Source organism: Hevea brasiliensis, chromosome 14 (genome assembly GCF_030052815.1).
Source record: "Hevea brasiliensis isolate MT/VB/25A 57/8 chromosome 14, ASM3005281v1, whole genome shotgun sequence".
Lineage (NCBI taxonomy): Eukaryota > Viridiplantae > Streptophyta > Magnoliopsida > Malpighiales > Euphorbiaceae > Hevea > Hevea brasiliensis.
Window position 1 is genome coordinate 6,849,202 of NC_079506.1, and position 23,719 is coordinate 6,872,920.

Genomic DNA, 23,719 nt, shown 5'->3' on the forward strand with positions numbered 1-23,719 from the left:
CCCAACAATAGAAATTACTTCAACTGTCACGTCACTTGTTTCATTACTCAAAATCAAATCAAGTATCTTCCTTTTATCCTCATCTCTACCATACACTCTAGGTTCATGGAGCAAACATGTACTGGGTGGTGGCACACATACCCTGCTAGAGGACGTCCCTCCAACATTTCTCTATATCAAGTCCAAGTCGTTTTGATGGTCTACGATCTTCTGAAGTCTGGAAGTGATCTCGTTAATCTTGGACATCATTGTTGAATTAAACATGACTGCTCCTGGATTGATGGTAGTTGTCACAGAATGAAAGAGTTTCTGAAACTTACTTGAATCAGCTTCAGTTTCTCCCTTCAACTGGCGCCGCAAGGATTCAGTTTGAAACTCGTCCAAGATGTCCTCCACATCACAAGTCAAATCTCTGAGGTCTTCAAGCCAAATCTTCACTGAACCATTAGTAAGCTGCTTCTCCTCTGCATCTTCAAGCACAGCATGGATGTGGTTCAACGTTTCCCTCCACTTGTTAATCTTGGCGATGACTTTATGATTGCGATGAAACTTGGGCAGTTTAGAGAAAGCAATATTTCCAATATTGTTGACAAGTAATTTGATAAAAGCTCATAGAGCAGCCGTTTCAATGGCAGCAGTCATGGTTTCTTGGCTGAAACAGAGCAGTTAAGGGAAAGAAAAGTAGAATACTCTGCTTTGGAGCTGCAGAAGAAGAAAATTAGAACAAAGAGAGAGAAAGAAGGCGACAATGTAGTTTCAAGAATTTGCCAGTAAAGGGTAAGAAGAAATTGATCAGAAAAAGTTAATGATCCTTGAGTACATATGATTTTACATTGCTTTAGCTAAAGTTGATGAAGAAAATCCTTTGAAAGTCGCTTTAAAAAAGAGTATTATGGAGATTGGAAATTGGAACTAATCATACTATGGTGAAATTGGAAAACTAAGCGTGGAAAATACTAAAAATTCCTGAGGGAAAAAGTAATACAGAGATTGAAATCATTTTAACCGGCAAAGACGAGGAGCAATTCTTTTGTGGAAAGTACACTTTGCTTTGCTTTTTCTCCCGGCCTTTCTTTCCATACTCTTTTCTTTTTGTAATTAAAAAAAAATCCTCTTTATCATATACAAAAAATCTTTAGTAAGAGAAAAACCAAGAGAGTTGAAAATACTTTTACAGGTAAAGAAGAAATGTGAAGTTTATTTCTTGGAAAGCTCACAGCACTTTACTTCCTTTCTTTCACATTTTTTTCGTATGCCATTTTTTTTTTCATTTTTTTTCTTATGCTATTTTATATATTTTTTGGAATGTAAAGAGAAAGAGATCAAATTAAATCTGTGTAAACTCTAGATGAGCTAGTCTCTGATTGTTTCTTGCTGTCAAACACTCTTACTACAGACACAAGATCACTAATCTTTAATGACATCTCAAATTAAGGGAGAAAAATCATAAATTGTGTTTTAAAACTATGCTAAAAATTTTGTTGTAGAAATAGAATGTGATTGCAATATGTGGAAATTTAATATTTTATTTATTTATTTATTTATTTTAATTAGCTAATAATAATTTAATATAATTATAAAAAAAAATATTTTATTAGATAGCCTGCTTATTTATTTTTATATATATATATTATTTTTAAAATTAAATATATATCTATAATCTGAATAACCCAGTTCAATAATAACTCTTATCACATTCTACACCTAATGGAACTATTAAAATATATATACCATAATAATCTATTTCTATTAAACTTTGCTCTCAAAATCTGTTTATCACCTCATTTTTCTACCAAATACTCTCAATGGGTATTTTCATCATCTTTCATTATTGTTATATATATATATATATATATTAAAGTTATTTTGTTTTATTATTATATGATATTTTTCTTTTATATTTTTTGGGTGTGTAGAAGATTAGAATATTCAATCTGTCAGTTGAAATTATCTCTTTTCCATTGAAAATAACCATGGTCTTAAGGATTCCAAATGAATGGTAATTACAGTACATGGCACTGTTTTAGTCCCTTTTAAAATTTTTTAGTATTAAAATTGTTATTAAATGAAATTTTAAATCAATATTTTAACAATTATTTTACATGTGATTTTCTAGAATATTATTTTATTATTGAATTTTATTTTGATTTTAATTAAATAATTAATTTTGTCAATTATCTTTGTATTAGAGCCATTAAGATTCTGGTAACATACCTTTAATGTCTTTTATATTAATTGATATCTAATTATGGAATTTATAGATGTATTACGCGGAATTGATTTGAGATTGATTTGATCTTGTTGACTATCTGAAATTATTGAAATTAACTATTGGAATTACACTGTCAGTTATTGTTCATTATCTGAAATCTTTGGGTTGATTTTGATTGATTTTTGGAAATTGATTTTCTGTTTTGGATTGGTACCTGTACCCAGTATCTGTATCTGCTATCTGGCCCCGCTGTAACACCCCTCATCCGTCTACAGTGTAGTCGAGCAAGGCGTGCTACACGGCGTGCTGGAGCATCTGATCTTATCTGATTTCATTACAGTTCTTGATTTATTTATTCAAAAGCTTTATTTAAGGTTTAGGCTATTTTTACTTTTATAAAAATCTAACTAATTTGGAAATTTCAAAAATTTTAACAATAATTCGACAAAGTGTCAGCTGTAATTTAGACTAACAGTTCTTCTGAACCTGCCAAAGACAATTCACAACATATTCAAATTCATAGCTCAATTTATCTCAATAATATCTCATCAGTTTCTCAAAATTTCTTAAACTCAATCTCATTCAGAATCATTATGATTAGACAATCAATTCAGACATTATAATTCTTACATTTCATTAACTTATATAATTTTCCAATTAAGTACATAAATTTGTCAAGTACAGAATATACCAATGAAATTACAATATACTTAGAATGAACAAAATACATAACATGTATAATTATGAGCCCTATCTACATGCATTGCTGAGGAGGTGACAATCTTGAACTCTTCTGACACTTCTGCAGATCTGGACTCCAAAAATCTCAGTCGACAGTCTACTGGTTTTACCTTCAGTACCTACGCGAGGAAGCAATTCCATCGCGCTAAGCATTTCTGCTTAGTAGTGCAATAGTATAACAAGAAATCATATATACAAATAAAGAAAGAAATAACTCATAATTCGGATATCCAGGAATCAATTATTCTAACTGTATTGTATTTTAAGTCTCTAAGGTTCTGCAAATTGTATCTTTGTTATGTTTCTGTTGCTAATGTCTTTTGCTCATTTCATTCAATGCTTAATTTAATTGTACTGAAATTTTCATATACGTAACTTAACTTAGTTGCCTGAATTGAATAATATTTTAATTGACTGCCCATGTAGCCTATACACTGATGAGACTGGATAAACAGATATACTAGCACTAGGTACCTAGTACCTTGGGCCGTCACACCATCGGTCACAAAGTATCTCCCAGTGTGCAACAGTGTGGCTAAAAAGCCATATAATCAATAAGGAATTAAGCTGAGTATAATAACACAATCTGTATAGCCATAGGCTATTAAAATCATAGTATGGCATAATAAGCCATAAAACACAATATAACGTAAAGTCATTTACAGAACAGCTGTCAGAATCCTATTGGCATGCCAATCTATCCAAACTAGTCAACTAGGCAAATTAGGGCATATTACAATGTTACATATTTAATTCTTTATTCATAGGGTTTATACATCTTTATGCCTTTCACTGGTCAATAAAATTATTGACCTTTTTATGCATCATGGATAGGTTGATTCTAGCATCAACATGTCACAATTTACAATTCAATATGTTGTCAATATAATGCAATTTACCCTTTTCACAAGTTGGCATTCATTGCCAAATCACTTCAAGCATCATTTTATGTAATTACCAATTCGCAATTTTAGTGTGTTAGATTGGTCTAGCTTAAAGTCCTATTTCCCTTGGTTTTTAGCTTCTGGTCAAAGAAGCAAAATTGTAGCTCTATGTCTTATTGCACTCGAGGCAAAATTTCAGGTCATTATGAGTTGTATAGACCAAGATATGGTCAATTTACTAAAGCTGGACAGATTGCACCTTTGGTGCAAAATTTAGTCAATTTCTCAATTTTTGTATGCTAGATTTGTCCAGCTTAAAGTCCTATTTCTCTTGGTACTATTCCCTTCAATTCATTTCGTTAGTCAACCTATAATGTTGACCCTTGATGCACTCTACGTGAGTCAATTCTAATGTTATCAATATATCACATTTTATAGCAATTTAGTGTTGGTATATGTTACCAATTTCATTTCCAAGTGTATTACATTTTAATGCAATTTACCGGATTTCGGTATACTATTTTGACCTAGCCGGACGACCTAGTTCCCTCGGTTTTTGGGTTTCTGTCCAAATTACAAACTTGTAGATCTATGTCTTATTACACACGAGGCAAAATTTCAGGTCATTCTGAGCTATGTCGACCAAGATATGGTCAATTTACCAATGCTGGACAGAATGCACTAAAATAGTAGGCTTAGGTCATTTTTAGGTCACTTTTGGTTCGGCCAGTTTTGGTACCTAAACTTGTGCAAGCTATTTGGCTTGGTTCTGGCCATTTCTGGGCTTTGGTTTCTTCATAAGAATTGTAGATCTATGTCTGAACTATTCATGGTAAAAATTTCAGGTTAATTGGACCTGTTTTGAGTGAGTTATGGTCATCCTAATGACTACTGTTCATATGGTCAAAAATCTGGGTTGCAAGGTTGCTATTCCGGATTTGGTTATTTTTAAGGTCAGTTTCTAGGCAGAATTTTGGCAATATTTCTACATGAAAGTTGGCCTATTTGGTGTCTAGTTTCACCTCCCATTAGCCTCATACCAATTGGGTTTACAATTTGGCACTTATGACCTAATTTAGGTACTACCATCAATACACAACCTGCACAAAACACATACTCTTCCAATTTGATATTCTTTCTCCTCCTCATTACTTCAATATTCAATCAATGACACTTCCATATATATGGGGTACACAATTCCAACAACAATTTTGAGCAGAATATTCAAGTGCTCAATGCACATAATTCACCATTAAGTTCAACATTCACTTCCACCAAAATTCAACATATCTCAATGTCAATATTACATATACACTTCAACATAATCATACTTCAATATCACTTACACATACTGTCCACAATTTAATACTAGCATATTTCATTAATAAATTACATATTCACACACAAATTCATGATTTACTAGGCTGCCAAACATGGCAGTTTGCCAAAGCATCAAGACCCATATTCAAACCCTTAATTCAAGCACTAACATGCACATCATTGGATATTAACTTACTACCACTTCCATTTAAGTTAATCAACCTTAATTTCCATCCATTAGAGGTAAGAAAAACTCAACTACAATAAACTTTCATGGCTGTCCAAAATTGAATATATCAATAACTCATCGAATCCTTCAAATTTCTTCACCATCTAACTCATCTCAACCTTAATACAAACTTTAATGAAGCAAGGGATGAAAAACTAGCACTAACCTTTTTTGAGCTTCACCAAAACTTCATCAAATCCTCTTCTTTTTGCTTCCAACATACTGCCCAAGGTGTGTGTGCAAGTTTTAATGAAGGAACTAAGTAGAAATGGTGGCTTGATCATGCACCTATGGAGGTTGCATGTGGGGCATCCATGGTGATTTCCATGGTGAACTTCATTTCTCTTGGCTGGTTATTTCTCAAGGTGGAAAATGATGGTTCTGCTGTCCCAAAGGAATAGTTAAGTGTCCCAAATTAAGAGTTAGTGGAGCACTAACTTGGATTTTAATGTTAATTATTCAAAGTTTCATAAATTGGATTTTATCCCCCATTTCTTTCACTATTTTTATAATGTATCACAATTTAATTTTTCATGACATCCTCTAAGTGTAATATCATTTATTTTTAATGGACATTGAGGTCAAAAGGAAACTCTAGGTGTCAAATGACCAAAATGCCCCACTTTGGGTTATATTCCTGATTTTTCGGTAACACCGATTTTTGTCTGTTTCTCGATTTTTTATTTTTCTTTGTACTAATTTATTATTTTTTTTTAATAATTCTAGTGTCAATTATATTTCAATAGACCTTTACTTACGTTCCGGAATTAAATTCTGAGGGTTCCCCGCGGTCCTGGGATCGGCAACGGCCTTCCCAGTGCGGTCACCCATTGCTGCGGTGTCGGCTCGTTTAACTTAGCTTCATTTTCTCTCTTTCATTTGTCTTTGATTTTTCTTGCATTTTCTTCTTATTCATTTCATCATTATATGTCTGTTCATTATCGCCGAAGTGTAGTTCCAGACATTTCGACTTTCCGGGGCAGACATTAGCCGTCGGAACAGTAGAATATACGGACTACGAAAATGAGGATGTTATAACTCTTCCCCTCTAAAAAGGAATTTCGTCCTCGAAATTCATCTGATTCAAACAACCGAGCTTATCGTTGTCTCATAATTTTATTCACTTTTCCATCATTGTTTTCCTCTGCCTTCAGTATTCCTACTCATGAAATTCTATTATTCATTAGTTTTTTGATCTCTCATACTAGGATTCTTTACCAGTCCTTCTGTCTCTTTTACCAATTCCAACTCTGTTAAATTACCCTGTTTCTAGGTATTCTGCATTTATCTCATACAAGACCTTATACCTTGGTATCTTCATGCTTATTTAATAAATATCACTGTACACAAACTCCATCAATGGAAGGTATCTATTCTTGCTTCCGGAGAGAGCATCAATACAATTTCTAAATGTATTCTCAAATACCTACATCATTCCTTTTTGTCAAAAATATTAAAATACTGATAAGACTCCATATCGATGTCCAAATATCTTCATCCTCAAGGTGTTCTTTCTAATTTATAGCCATACTGAATTCTCAAAGCTTATAGCAATTTTTGTGGTAATGGCAGTCCACATTAGTGTAACCGAGTCACTGACTCTAGCTACCTTAGAAGTGTAGTCTTTCGATAGGCTAGTTCTGAAGTTTTAAATTTCTGACTAGAATTTTCACATTTATTTCCTGTAATAGTACTCTATTCGGGCGTAACTGTATCAAATTATAGATTACTTACAAATATTCTTATTTTATTCTACTACGAGGAAGCACATAGCTCTACACAATAATCTCATGTCGATATTGTAATCTGCAGCTTACAATACAAACATCGAGAACATTACGTAGTTATTATGTTATAACCTCATGAACTAGGTTTTCTACTTCTTTTTCTAATGCCCTCTGCTGCTCTAAGTCCATATCTTAACTTTGAATAATCAAAAGTAAACAGATCTGCATTAGTGTCACCTCGACTCTTATGAATGTAATGCATGTATGCACACTATCTTTCCACTTATCTTTGCCTAGGAACACCTAAACCGTGCTCTGATACCACTAAATGTAACACCCCTCACCCGTCTACAGTGTAGTCGAGCAAGGCGTGCTACACGGCGTGCCGGAGCACCTAATCTTATCTGATTTCATTACAGTTCTTGATTTATTTATTCAAAAACTTTATTTAAGGTTTAGGCTATTTTTACTTTTATCAAAATCTAACTAATTTGGAAATTTCAAAAATTTTAACAATAATCCGACAAAGTGTCAGCTGTAATTTGGACTAACAGTTCTTCTGAACCTGCCAAAGACAATTCACAACATATTCAAATTCATAGCTCAATTTATCTCAATAATATCTCATCAGTTTCTCAAAATTTCTTAAACTCAATCTCATTCAGAATCATTATGATTAGACAATCAATTCAGACATTAGAATTCTTACATTTCATTAACTTATATAATTTTCCAATTAAGTACATAAATTTGTCAAGTACAGGATATACAAATGAAATTACAATATACTTAGAATAAACAAAATACATAACATGTATAATTATGAGCCCTATCTACATGCATTGCTGAGGAGGTGACAATCTTGAACTCTTCTGACACTTCTGCAGATCTGGACTCCAAAAATCTCAGTCGACAGTCTACTGGTTTTACCTTCAGTACCTACGCGAGGAAGCAATTCCATCGAGCTAAGCATTTCTGCTTAGTGGTGCAATAGTATAACAAGAAATCATATATACAAATAAAGAAAGAAATAACTCATAATTCGGATATCCAGGAATCAATTATTCTAACTATATTGTATTTTAAGTCTCTAAGGTTCTGCAAATTGTATCTTTGTTATGTTTCTGTTGCTAATGTCTTTTGCTTATTTCATTCAATGCTTAATTTAATTGTACTGAAATTTTTGTATACTTAACTTAACTTAGCTGCCTGAATTGAATAATGTTTTAATTGACTGCCCATGTAGCCTATACACTGACCAGACTGGATAAACAGATATACTAGCACTGGGTACCTAGTACCTCAGGCCGTCACACCATCAGTCACAAAGTATCTCCCGGTGTGCAAACAGTGTGACTAAAAAGCCATATAATCAATCAGGCATTAAGCTGAGTATAATAACACATTCTGTATAGCCATAGGCTATTAAAATCATAGTATGGCATAATAAGCCATAAAACACAATATGACATAGAGTCATTTACAGAACAGCTGTCAGAATCCCATTGGCATGCCAACCTATCCAAACTAGTCAACTAGGCAAATTAGGGCATATTACAATGTTACATATTTAATTCTTTATTCATAGGGTTTATACATCTTTATGCCTTTCACTGGTCAATAAAATTATTGACCTTTTTATGCATCATAGATATGTTGATTCTAGCATCAACATGTCACAATTTACAATTCAATATGTTGTCAATATAATGCAATTTACCCTTTTCACAAGTTGGCATTCATTGCCAAATCACTTCAAGTATCATTTTATGTAATTACCAATTCGCAATTTTAGTGTGTTAGATTGGTCTAGCTTAAAGTCCTATTTCCCTTGGTTTTTAGCTTCTGGTCAAAGAAGCAAAATTGTAGCTCTATGTCTTATTGCACTCGGGGCAAAATTTCAGGTCATTATGAGTTGTATAGACCAAGATATGGTCAATTTACTAAAGCTAGACAGATTACACCTTTGGTGCAAATTTTGGTCAATTTTTCAATTTTTGTGTGCTAGATTTGTCTAGCTTAAAGTCCTATTTCTCTTGGTACTATTCCCTTCAATTCATTTCATTAGTCAACCTATAATGTTGACCCTTGATGCACTCTACGTGAGTCAGTTCTAATGTTACCAATATGTCACATTTTATAGCCCTTTAGTGTTGGTATATGTTACCAATTTCATTTCCAAGTGTATTGCATTTTATTGTAATTTACCGGATTTCGGTGTACTATTTTGACCTAGCCGGACGACCTAGTTCCCTCGGTTTTTGGGTTTCGGTCCAAACTACAAACTTGTAGGTCTATGTCTTATTGCACGCGAGGCAAAATTTCAGGTCATTCTGAGCTGTGTAGACCAAGATATGGTCAATTTACCAATGCTGGACATAATGCACTAAAATAGTAGGCTTAGGTCATTTTTAGGTCACTTTTGGTTCGGCCAGTTTTGGTACCTAAACTTGTGCAAGCTATTTGGCTTGGTTCTGGCCATTTCTGGGCTTTGGTGTCATCATAAGAATTGTAGATCTATGTCTAAACTATTCATGGTAAAAATTTCAGGTCAATTGGACCTGTTTTGAGTGAGTTATGGTCATCCTAATGACTACTATTCATATGGTCAAAAATCTGGGTTGCAAGGTTGCTATTCCGGATTTGGTCATTTTTAAGGTCAGTTTCTAGGCAGAATTTTGGCAACATTTCTACATGAAAGTTGGCCTATTTGGTGTCTAGTTTCACCTCCCATTGGCCTCATACCAATTGGGTTTACAGTTTGGCACTTATGACCTAATTTAGGTACTGCCATCAATACACAACCTGCACAAAACACATACACTTCCAATTTGATATTCCTTCTCCTCCTCATTACTTCAATATTCAATCAATGACACTTCCATATATATATGGTACACAATTCCAGCAACAATTTTGGGCAGAATATTCAAGTGCTCAATGCACACAATTCACCATTAAGTTCAACATTCACTTCCACCAAAATTCAACATATCTCAATGTCAATATTACATATACACTTCAATATAATCATACTTCAATATCACTTATACATACTGCCCACAATTTAATACTAGCATATTTCATTAATAAACTACATATTCACACACAAATTCATGATTTAATAGGCTGCCAAACATGGCAGTTTGCCAAAGCTTCAAGACCCATATTCAAACCCTTAATTCAAGCACTAACATGCACATCATTGGATATTAACTTACTACCACTTCCATTTAAGTTAATCAACCTTAATTTCCATCCATTAGAGGTAAGAAAAACTCAACTACAATAAACTTTCATGGCTGTCCAAAATTGAATATATCAATAACTCATCGAATCCTTCAAATTTCTTCACCATCCAACTCATCTCAACCTTAATGCAAACTTTAATGAAGCAAGGGATGAAAAACTAGCAATAACCTTTTTTGAGCTTCACCAAAACTTCATCAAATCCTCTTCTTTTTGCTTCTAACATACTGCCCAAGGTGTGTGTGCAAGCTTTAATGTAGGAACTAAGTAGAAATGGTGGCTTGATCATGCACCCATGGAGGTTGCATGTGGGGCATCCATGGTGATTTGCATGGTGAACTTCATTTCTCTTGGCTGGTTATTTCTCAAGGTGGAAGATGATGGTTCTGTTGTCCCAAAAGAATATTTAAGTGTCCCAAATTAAGAGTTAGTGGAGCACTAACTTGGATTTTAATGTTAATTATTCAAAGTTTCATAAATTGGATTTTATCCCCCATTTCTTTCACTATTCTTATAATGTATCACAATTTAATTTTTCATGACATCCTCTAAGTGTAATATCATTTATTTTTAATGGACATTGAGTTCAAAAGGCAACTCTAGGTGTCAAATGACCAAAATGCCCCACTTCAGGTTATATTCTCGATTTTTCGGTAACATCGATTTTTGTCTGTTTCTTGATTTTTTGTTTTTCTTTGTACTAATTTATTAATTTTTCTTTAATAATTCTAGTGTCAATTATATTTCAATAGACCTTTACTTACGTCCCGGAATTAAATTTTGAGGGTTTCCCGCGGTCCTGGGATCGGCAACGGCCTTCCCAGTGCGGTCACCCATCGCTGCGGTGTCGGCTCGTTTAACTTAGCTTCATTTTCTCTCTTTCATTTGTCTTTGATTTTTCTTGCATTTTCTTCTTATTCATTTCATCATTATATGTCTGTTCATTATCACCGAAGTGTAGTTTCAGACATTCCGACTTTCCGGGGCAGACATTAACCGTCGGAACAGTAGAATGTACGAACTACAAAAATGAGGATGTTACACCTGCCGTGTGGATTATCACGATATTATATTGTATTGTTGAGTCATGCATCATTGCAATTCATGGTTTGCATTAGTATCATGTGCATTGATATCTGTGAAGGATGAGGAAGGTATCTAATATCTGGTAGCGCATTTACTATCTGGCCTTTGGTGATTTGGGATATCATCACCCTGGTGTACTGTACCATAAAAATTTTTTTGAATGAATTTCTTTTATATATATATTTTATGAAATTATTTTACTAATGATTTTGATAGCATAAGCATGATTTTATTGAATAGAAAATTTATTGTCAAATTAATCAAGCGTCTGTCTGTTCCTGTTTTGTTGTGTGCTATAATTATCATTCATTAAGCATTAGCTCAAACCACGTTTTCTATGTCTGTTATCTGTTTCAAATCAGTAAAATTCTGCAGCTGATCCAAATATTCAGCCCATTTTTTGGAGAGGGACAATCTTTGATTTGTTCTCATGGTATACCCGAATTCATGTTTTCTTGGGCTAATAATTAATTTAGTTTATTGAACAGTTTAAGTTTTTATTTGAAATCTGTAGAGACTTCGCAGTTTACTTATGTGATATTTATGATGTTTATTCAGTATTTTGTTTATTTGGATTTGATCTATTTTTTTGGGATTAGTAAGTGACAATATATTTATTCAAGATACTCTGATAAGGCTTGCATGATTTAAGAATACTTAAATTATGCGCCGATTACGACACAAAATTTTGGGTCATGACAAAGTTGGTATCAGAGCCCAGTTGAGGTCTAGTAAACTTGCGAAGCATAGGATCCTTAACATATTTTCAGTTTATTATTGCTTTAGATATCTGCGCCTTTCATACTTTTTCACCTGTCTTAATTTGGCTAACATTTTCAGATTTAATACTTGTTTATTAAAATGAATAGGTGCCTGGGTCTATTAAACATAAGAGGAGAGCTAGGGCCAAGGGTTCTAATAGTGCAAACCTTGATCCAACAAGGGAAGTACCACCTCATACTATTGATCAAATATCTGAATAGACGCCTATGGCTAAGACTGGGACACAACCATTCCAATTAGCTACTGCAGCTCAAGCATCTAGAGCTGGTCAGGTTATTGTGGCAGATCTGGCAGCGGGATTGCATGCAGTGAATTATGCTGTTAATACTATAACTGAGTACCTTACAACTCAATCACAGCAACCAATGGTTGGCCCTATTTCAGCACCAGCTCAGGATAGGGCTCGATTCCTTGACTGTACAAACTTTGCCAAGCTAAAACAAAAGGAATTCACTAGAGAGGATGCATTAGCTGATCCCTTATATTTTCTAGATGACATGGAGAGGTGTTATGACACTATGGGTTGCAGTAGTACTAGGATGGTAATGTTGGTAGGAAATCAACTTAAAGGAGTTGCTCATGAGTGGTATCTCTCTAAGAAGAATGGGCGACCCGAAGGTTCTATTCTCTGGCCTGAGTTTCACTCGCTCTTCTTAGAGCGATTTGTCCCTCCTAGTGTTCAAGAGGCTAAGGCTTTGGAGTTTGAAACCTTGAAGCAAGGCAACATGACAGTTACAGAGTATGAGATGAAGTTTACCAAATTATCCCACTTTGGTAAACACTTGATTCCAAATGAGGAGAAGAAGGCTCGCAGGTTTGAAAGGGGCTTACAAGACAGGCTAATTGATCATGTAGCTCCTTTATGACTACCTAAATATGAGGAGGTGGTTGATCGAGCTAGACAGATGGAGATTATGATGATGAACGTTGGGCTCATGAGCAGCGCAAGCGGTTTAAGAAAGATAGTCAAGGTAATCAGTTTAATAGAGGACAGAGTTATCAGGGTTCTTATCAGGGTAATAAGCAGGGTTCTCAGTCTACAGTTGGTAATAGGGCACATCAATCTGGAGTTAGTCAAGGACTTGAGCAGAGGACTCATGCAAGGAATGCTCAGTATAGTCAAATTAGCACTGGGCCCATTTCCACTCCTTGTCAGCATTGTGGTAAGCTGCATAAGGGCACTTGTCATTGGGTCACTGGAGCATGCTTTGGTTATGGATAGCTGGGACACCATAGACAAGACTGTCCTACTAGTGGGACAACTCAGGGTGCTAGTCAGGCAGCACATTCTGCTCCCTCTCAGGTTCAGCCAGTTTCACAGTATAGTGGTAGAAGTCAGGGTTCTGGTGGTTGTGGTCAAGGTGGTAGAGGTTCTGGTGGTAGAGGATCTGCTCAAACTCAGGGATAGACATTTGGTGGTAGAAGTCAAGCCAAGGTTTTTACTTTGACTCAGCAGGATGCTCAAACATCTAATGCAGTAGTGACAAGTACACTTTCTATTTGTTCATTTGATGTTAGAGTACTATTTGATCCCGGTTCCACTCATTCCTTTGTTTCTCCATACTTTTCCATGAGATTTAGCACACCACCTACTTTGTTAGTGTCACGACCCAACCTATGGGCCGGACCGGCACTAGGACCTGGGCCAGCTTAAAGCCCCCGAGGCCCGTAGTAAGCCTAACTATTCCTAAAATCCATAACCAGGCCCACAATTTAGGTCCAATATGCATATAAAATAATTTAAATCAAACTGTTATAATTTCATTTCGAGCCAACTTAGCCCAGAAATTTTCAGAAACTAAAATCAGGGGAGCCCAGCTCAACCCTGTTACCTCATTTACAAACTGTTTAAATACCATACAAATCTTCATTTATTAATCTTAAAAATTTAAGTTCACACAACCTCTACCAAGGTCCACACTATTTCTAACACATGCGGAGTTCTAGATTTTTAATTTAGAAAAGATAGTAAAACAATTAAATAATTGACGTTAAACCTGCGATGAAGAAAACAGGTTGCTCTGTAAAATAACTCCTCCTGTGGCCTGTAAAAATTTTTGAACAGGAGTGAGCGTTCGACTCAGAGAGTAAAATATCAATTTTAACCATAATCTCTATAACTATCTGAAACTAATGCACCCTGTAGAGTGAAATGCAACATACACAACATTTTCACATCATAACATCAAAAAGGTAATTTGGAGCACTCACGCACCCTGTAGCATCAATCATAACATATTGGGATCTGATCCCCTATACAGCTCTCTTAAATCCAACCTGGTGCCAGCGAAGAACTCAAGCCGGACTTTCGCTTAATAAACCAAATCGAGGGTCCCAGCGAAGAACTCAAGCCGTGACTACCCCTCGAAGGATCGGGTTCCCAGCGAAGAACTCAAGCCGTGACTACTCGTCCTATCCATAGTCCACACCACATCACACGCACGCCAACGCACGCACACTGCTCCAAATTACCACAACAACATCATGGCACTTTAACATTTATCAATGCATCATAAATCGTGCCTAGAGTTTAACTACGTAAATATATGCATATAAGTGATGCATGGGCATGCTGAACATATAATAATATCGAAATTTCAATTAAAATTAATATTTTACTCACAGTACACCGATAACTATTGTGGCTGCTGGATGCAGGAAAATAGTTGATCTCGATCACCTAATAATTAAATTATAAATTTATTAGTACTAACTCAAAATAAAACTCTAAAGAGGCAATAGACAGCCTAATTCATGCCGGAAATCCGGCAGAGTTTCCCCTGTACCTGGGACCTACCCAACCTGCAAAGAGGCTCAAATAACACTTCTAAATTATCAATTTCCACAATCACATCTCATTAATATCACATGGCCCCTCCTGGGCCCTCCAAATCAGACTATACTCAAAATTTTAAAAATTACGTTTTAGTCCATATAATTGACATTTTTCAAAAATCCACTCAAACAAGCTCTAAAAATTCTAAAATTTTACCCCGGGGTCCTTAATAATATTATAAGGCTATTGCAAAATGAATTGTAATTTTCTAATCACCCATGAATATTTTATTCAAGAATTTTACTCGATTCCATAAGTTTCCAACAGCTAACATATTCCTAATTCAACCCAATTAAATATTCACATATTTAAACCTCCATCCTCAAGCTTCAATCAATTATATAAAATTTAATTATCTTAATTTCAATTAATCTTATATGCCTACATGCTAAAAATATAACTAAAATCCATCCATATTTCTCAAAAATATTCTACGATCACCCAAAAATTCAACTAACACCATAGAATATCTCCAAATAATTTTACTTTCATCATATATTTTTCTTAGAATTTTTCTCCAATTTTTCCTGTTTAAGAAACACTGTATTTATGCTCCATGCAGAGAAATAATAAAAATTGTCTTACCCAAGTTTATCTCGTGTCTCAAAATTCCAAAATTTATGAGGAAGCCTCGGAAGTTGAACCATCTCCATAGCTCACTGCCATCACGCACCATCACAGACGGGTGGCGCCACCGTCGCCGGCGACATTTGCCGAATCTGATCATACCACCATGTTCCTCTCCTCTTCCTCAGTCCATATGTGGTCTCGGATCGTCGATCCAACGGTCGGATCGTCGTAGATCCGAAAAAAGCTTGAAAACCCAAACTTCTCTCCTCCATATCTCACTCATCCGACCTCCATTTGCTTCAAAATTGGTATCAAAAGAAAGCTCTCGAACAAGCTTTCCAACGCCACCGAATAGCCTCGATCGGACGTCGGACGGTTTAATCGCTACGAAAGCCGCGCCCATCGCGGCGCGTTTCTCTCTCCTCTTCCTCTCTTGCCACCGCTTCGGTGGTCCCGACGCCGCCGAGGGTCGCCGCCGGTGGGGAGCTGCTTGGGACGTCGCCCGCCGGTCACCGGAGAAAGGAAGAAGAAGAAGAAAGGGAAGGAGAGGGAAAGAAGAGAAATGGGGGGGGGGGGTTTTCCTCCTCCCATTTTTGAAATTTTTTTTTTTTTTTTTTTATATATAAAAGGCTGCTGTGACAGTGGGAAACCCACTGTCACACGCCAATCCCATTTTTCAATTTAATTTTTTTTTTTTTTTTTTTTTTTTTTTAAGGGTTGTTACAGTTAGAGTATCCTTTATCTATATCAACACTTATGGGGAATGCAATAGACACTAATATGGTGTATAGGGGATGTATAGTTCACATTGGAGATAGGGAATTAGCTGCAGATCTTGTTTCTTTGGATATGTTTGGGTTTGATGTGATTTTAGGCATAGATTTGTTAGCCACTTATCACATTTCATTGGATTGTCATAATAAAGTTATACTCTTTAAAATTCCTGGGGAGGCAGAATTTCAATTTCAGCTAGATCGCAGTATAGCCTCTAGTAATCTTATCTCAGTAGTGAGTGCTAGCCGATTATTACGAAAGAGGTGTAAGGGGTATCTAGCTTATGTTAGAGACATTTAGGTAGAAGGTGCAGGTTTGGAGAATGTTGCAGTGGTTAAGGAGTTTCCTTATGTGTTTTCAGAAGATTTATCAGGTTTACCCCTGGAGTGAGAGGTAGAGTTTGGTATAGACTTAGTTCCTGGAACTGAGCCCATATCTATGCCACCTTATCTTATGGCACTCGCAGAACTTAAGGAGTTGAAGGAGCAACTACAGGACCTACTAGATAAGGGGTTTATTCGCCCTAGTGTTTCTCCATGGGGTGCTCCTGTGTTATTTGTGCGGAAGAAGGATGGGTCTTTGAGAATGTGCATTCATTATAGGCAATTGAATAAGGTGACTGTGTGTAATAAGTATCCTCTTCCATGCATAGATGACCTGTTTAACCAACTTCAAGGTGCAAAGTGTTTTTCCAATATTGATCTTCGATCTGAGTATCATCAATTGAGGGTCAAGAAAGAAGACATACTCAAGACAGCCTTTAGGACTAGATATGGACACTATGAATTTCTTGTAATGTCTTTTGGTCTTACCAATGCTCCAGCCGCTTTTATGGATCTCATGAATAGAGTTTTCAAGCCTTTCTTAGATCAATTTGTTATAGTGTTCATCGATGACATTCTGGTGTACTCAAAGAGTAAAGAGGAGCAAGAGCAGCATTTGAGAATTGTCCTTCAGACCTTACGAGAATATAAGCTATATGCCAAGTTCTCAAAATGTGAGTTCTGGCTAGATAGTGTGGCTTTCCTAGGCCATACAGTATCTAAGAATGGGGTGTGTGTTGATAAGAAGAAAGTTGAGGTAGTGCTTCATTGGCCTAGACCCATAACTGTGTCAGAAATTTGTAGTTTCTTGGGTTTAGCAGGGTATTATAGATGATTTGTTCAAGACTTCTCTCGTATTGTAGCACCTTTAACTAAGTTGACACAGAAGAATGTGAAATTTCAGTGGTCTGAGGCTTGTGAAAAAAGTTTTCAGGAGCTTAAGACTCATTTAACTACAGCACTAGTGTTAGCCCTTCCGTCTGGATCAGGGGGTTATGCAGTGTATTGTGATGCTTCTAGGATTGGTTTAGGATGTGTTTTGATGCAGCATGGACTGGTTATTGCATATGCTTCTCGTCAGTTGAAAAAGCACCAGCAAAATTATCCAACTCATGATTTGGAAATGGCTACAGTAATTTTTACATTGAAAATCTGGAGGCACTATCTGTATGGTGAGACTTGTGAAATCTTCACTGATCACAAAAGTCTTCAATACATCTTTGACCAACATGATCTTAATCTTAGGCAAAGGAGATGGATAGAATTGCTTAAAGATTATGATTGCACCATACAGTATCATCCTGAAAAAGCTAATGTGGTGGCTGATGCTCTAAGCAGGAAGTCTTCTGGTAGTTTAGCCCATATATCTACCAAGAGGAGGCCTCTGATTGGTGAATTACATAAGTTGTTAGATCAGGGAGTAGAGTTTGAAATCATAGCTGGATCATTTTTAGCACATTTTTTAGTTAGGCCTATCTTGATTGATCAAATTAAGGCTGCTCAGAAGAGGGATTCTCAGCTGTGTGAGATTACAGATAGTATTCATCAAGGCCAAGCTCAAGGGTCATGTTAAATGATGATGGCGTTCTTCGTTATGGCACTAGACTTTGTGTCCCCAATGTTGATGAGTTGAGAAGAGAAGTCATGGAGGAGGCATACCATTCTGCTTACGCAGTACACCTAGGTTCAACTAAGATGTACCGTGATTTAAAGGAGCATTATTGGTGGGGTGGCATGAAGAGGGATGTTGCGGACTTTGTTGCTAAATGTTTGACTTGTCAACAGGTTAAGGTAGAACATCAGAGACCATCTGGGTTACTTCAGCCATTACCTATTCCCGAGTGGAAGTAGAAGCACATTACTATGAACTTTATTGTGGGTTTACCTAGTACACGAGGTGGTTACAATGCAATTTGAGTAATAGTGGATAGATTGACAAAATCTACTCATTTCCTTCCTGTGAAGACTACATATGACTTTGCTAAACTTGCACAGTTGTATATAGACAAGATTGTTAGTCTTCATGGTGTTCCAATTTCCATTATCTCTGATCGTGGTACTCAGTTTACTTCTCGATTTTGGAAGAAATTCCAAGAAGCTTTAGGAACATGAATAGACTTTAGTACTGCTTTTCACCCTCAGACAGATGGATAGTCAGAAAGGAGCATACAGACATTGGAGGACATGCTTCGTGCATGTGTTATGGATTTTAGTGGCTATTGGGATCATCATTTGCCTTTAGTAGAGTTTGCTTATAATAATAGTTATTAGGCAAATATAAAGATGGCTCCATACGAGGCATTATATGGTCGAAGGTCACCAATTTGTTGGGATGAAATTGGAGAAAGAAGGCTTACTAGACCAGAGTTGACACAATTAACTTCAAAGAAGGTTCGACTAATTCGTGATAGACTTTTGACTGCTCAAAGTCGACAGAGAAGTTATGCTGACCCTAAGCGTAAAGATGTAGAGCTTTATGGTTGGTGATCATGTATTTCTGAGAGTTTCACCTATAAAAGGAATCATGGGGTTTGGAAAGAAAGGGAAGCTTAGCCCTCGTTTTGTTGGTCCATTTGAAATTTTGGAAAGAATTGGAGCAGTTGCTTACCATTTAGCCCTTCCACCTGGTTTTGCGCATGTACATCCAGTTTTCTATATTTCTATGCTTAGGAAGTATGTATCAGATCCATCTCATATTTTGCAACCTCAGACCATACAATTTAGGGATGATATGTCATATGAGGAGTAACCAGTAAAGATTTTAGATCGACAAATTAGGAAACTCTGGTCTAAGAAAGTAGCTTTGGTCAAAGTCTTGTGGCATAATCACTCAAGTAGTGAGGCCACATGGGAGGCAGAATCTAAAATACGAGCCAAATATCCTCACTTATTTGATTCTTCAGAAATTCGGGGACTGAATTTCTTTTAAGGGCGGAAGTATGTGGAAACCTAATATTTTATCTATTTATTTATTTATTTTAATTAGCTAACAATAATTTAATATAATTATAAAAAAAAGAATATTTTATTGGATGGCCTACTTATTTATATATATATATATATATATATATATATTATTTTTGAAATTAAATATATATCTGTAATCTAAACAACCCAGTTCAATAATAACTCTTATCTCATTCTACACCTAATGAAACTCTTGAAATATATATACCCTAATAATCTCTTTCTGCTAAACTTTGCTCTCAAAGTCTGTTTATCACCTCCTTTTTTTACCAAATACTCTCAACAGGTATTTTCATCATCTTTCATTATTTTTATATGTGTATGTATATATATATATATATATATATATATATATATATATATATATATATATATATATATATATATATATATATATATTAAAGTTATTTTGTTTTATTATTATCTGATATTTTTCTTTTATATTTTGGGTGTGTAGAAGATTCGAATATTCAATCTGTTAGTTGAAATTGTCTCTCTTCCATTGAAAATAACCATTATCTTGGAGATTCCATGTGAGTGGTAATTATAGTACATGGTATCGTTTTAGTCCATTTTAAAATTTCTTAGCATTAAAATTGTTATTAAATAAAATTTTAAATCAATATTTTAATAATTATTTTACATGTGATTTTCTAGAGTTTTATTTTATTATTGAATTTCATTTCGATTTTGATTAAATAATTGATTTTATCAATTATCTCTGCATTAGAGCCATTAGGATTCTAGGAACAGGCCTTTAATGTCTTTTATATTGATTGATATCTAATTGTGGAATTTATAGATGTGTTACGCGGAATTGATTTGAAATTGATTTGATCTTGTTGACTCTCTGAAATTATTGAAATAAACTATTGGAATTACACTATCAGTTATTGTTTATTATTTGAAATCTTTAGGTTGATTTTGATTGATTTTTGGCAATTGATTTTCTGTTTTGGATTGGTACCTGTACCCAGTATCTGTATCTGCTATCTGGCTCCGCTATATGGACTATCACGGTATTAGGTTGCATTGTTGAGTCATGCATCATTGCAATTCATGGTTTGCATTAGTATCATATGCATTAAAATCTCTAAAGGAGGAGGAAGGTATCTAATATCAGGTAACGCGTTTACCATCTGGCCTTTGGTGATGTGGGGTATCATCACCCTGGTGTACTGTACCATAAAAATTTTATTGAATGAATTTCTTTTATATATATGTTTTATGAAATTATTTTACTAATGATTTTGATAGCATAAGCATGATTTTATTGAATAGAAAATTTATTGTCAAATTAATCAAGCGTCTGCCTGTTCCTGTTCTATTGTGTGCTATAATTATCATTTACTGAGTATTAGCTCAAACTACATTTTCTCTTTCTGTTATCTATTTCAGATCAGTAGAATTCTACCGCTGATCCAAATATTCAGCCCATTTTCTAGAGATGGGCAATTTTTTATTTGTTCTCATGGTATACCCGAATTCATGTTTACTCAGGCTAGTTTATTGAACAGTTTAAGTTTTTATTTGAAATCTGTAGAAACTTCGCAGTTTACTTATGGGATATTCATGATGTTTATTCAGTATTTTGTTTATTTGGATTTTATCTATTTTTTTGGGATTAACAAGTGATAATATATTTATTCAAGATATTCTGATAAGGCTTGCATAATTTAAGAATACTTAAATTATGTGCCGGTCACGATACAAAATTTTGAGTCGTGACACAATTAAGCTCTCACCTGCAAATCCAATGATAAGCAATGTCTTCCTTAAATCTCCAACTTCTTCATTTTCGCTTGCTTTTGCTTCTCTTTCAACTTTGCTATCAACTGTAGTCACTTTCTTTAAATTTCATGATTTATCACGATGGCTATTTGGGAAGTTTAATTTAGTTATTTTAAATTATCTTTTCCAAAATAATTTAAAGTTTAATTTATGCTTAATATAATCTAAAAATTAAAATTTAAGAGTTAGATTTTTTGATTTAAATAAAAAAATTAAAAAGTTTACTTTTTTGGTTTTAGGGTTACATTTATTGCTTTCTTAATTTAAACAAAAAAAAATAAGAATATTGATTTTCTTGAGTTAGGATTAAATTGAGTTTAAATTGAAATTTCTAAATTAATTTAGACAAAAAAATTAAAAAGACGCTAAATTTTGATCTTTCTGGATAGGTGCAATGGTAAAATTAAGTTTTAAGCTTTTATCATAATAGCCAATTCTCTGATTTCGTTTGCCTTCTTAATGTACTCTCTAATGGAAAAAGAAAATATTTTAGCAATTAATTAATTAGTTAATTCCAACATTTTAGCAATAGTTCATTCAAAATCAAGTGCCCAGCTTATACTTCAGGGACCCTTGACTCAACCTAGTCATTAACCTCTACCCTTCAATTCAATTAAGTAATACTTTGATTTCAAATCGAATTTTTAGTGGTGCATAACTTCTTGATGATAAGGATACATATAGGTGGACAACCCGTTAATTTGAAGGGCTAGATTGTGTAAGCTACACAAATGAAGGACATCAAACAGAACAAAATACAAATCAGGTATAGAAAGTTCTCCAGAGGAAATTTCTAGTGTTGCCTCACCAAGAGACTGGTGGGAAAGGTACAATTCCACATCTGAATTTTCTTGATCTTGGCACCGTTTAATAAAGACCTAACAGGTATGAAGTTCACAACTTGATATTCTATATTCTGTGTGCATTTTTTAGTTAAAATGATGAATGGCCTTAGGTGAAAACTTACAACCAAGAAATTATATGATGCCTTTTATTTGCTGGCACCAAATGCCATGATAGCATAGATCTTAAATTTTCGCTGCATGTTCTGCAACTCTGCTGAATTCTTGAATCTGCTTCATCAAAAAACCAGAATAGGCAATGTCTTAAATGCTTAAATCTCCACCTTCTTCATTTATCAGAAATGAATGACAAAATATTAAAAAGTTTATAGTTAGCTATCACTGATAAATAAATATGAAAAATTATTCACTTCAATTATGCACAGAATGCATATTAAAGTTTTTCAAGCATCAATTTTGACTTGGGAGCATTTTGGTGCAGAAGCTGAGGATGTGCGTATAATATCTACCAGTGTTGCGTTGGTGTCTATATGGCAGTATTTAGCAACCTAAGGTAATCTTTACACAATTCCTTATTTTTGACGCTAAAGATAGGATTTGTATACCAATGAACTTAGTGGTACCGGAGACCAATTGAGAGCAAAAGGCACAAATAATTTTACATTGTCATACGAGAAATTTTGTACAAAGCACTGTAGAAAGGAGAAAATTTTGCTTTCAATGAAAGTGATCACTGAGTGTTGAACAGTAGCAAAAGGGTAAACTTCAGCCACAAAAGCGACCAGTGTGACAATACGCTTTGCAGTGGAGCAACAAAGCATGACAGAGGAATCCATATGAATTCAGCAACATATACAATTCACCAGTCTTGATATGGTACTTTTTGATCTATCCATATGACTCTTGATGAGAAGAGATGATGCTGGGATGACTTGTTATTTTCAAGTCTTTGGTCAGGCCTTGAGCTTGCTGGCCCTGGAGTTTGGAGTATCAAAACTCTAAAGCTTTCTTAACTGTGTAGATATGAAAATAACCTTTGGCCAGTCCTTCAATTGGTCTGCACAAAACAAAGGAAAATTTCAGTTAATAATCATGAAAGATTAGACTACATTGCAAACCGAATCACTTTTTGGCTCCATAAGTCCAATGTATGAAAGCTAAATGGTAACTAAGTTGAACAGTACAAAATACCTGGGTCATATGCTGCCATTCTTTGGACTTGAACCTGTTTTCCACTTTTTTCAGCCATTTGTCAGAATCGTGTAAAGATGTTTCTGAGAATTAATATGAACATAGGTGATAAAATCAGATGCAGAAGCTATGTTATTCTGACTTGCATATATGACATTACTGAAATATAAATTGCATATATGACTCGCATATGTGATATCATTGAAACATAAATTGAGTGTTGAGAAATCAAA

The 23,719-nt window shown here is 34.8% G+C and overlaps 2 long non-coding RNA genes across 2 annotated transcripts; both read right to left on the reverse strand.

Annotated features, from left to right (window-relative positions):
* Positions 1-13,967: 13,967 nt before the first annotated feature.
* Positions 13,968-15,617, reverse strand: LOC131172467 (uncharacterized). Its single transcript, XR_009142939.1, has 2 exons — positions 14,855-15,617; positions 13,968-14,276 (listed from the first exon to the last, which is right to left on the reverse strand). It is a non-coding gene; the product is annotated as an uncharacterized LOC131172467 (long non-coding RNA).
* Positions 15,618-22,928: 7,311 nt separating this feature from the next.
* LOC131172466 (uncharacterized) lies at positions 22,929-23,673 on the reverse strand. The gene is made up of 2 exons (XR_009142938.1): positions 23,487-23,673; positions 22,929-23,352 (listed from the first exon to the last, which is right to left on the reverse strand). It is a non-coding gene; the product is annotated as an uncharacterized LOC131172466 (long non-coding RNA).
* Between the last annotated feature and the right edge of the window lie 46 nt (positions 23,674-23,719).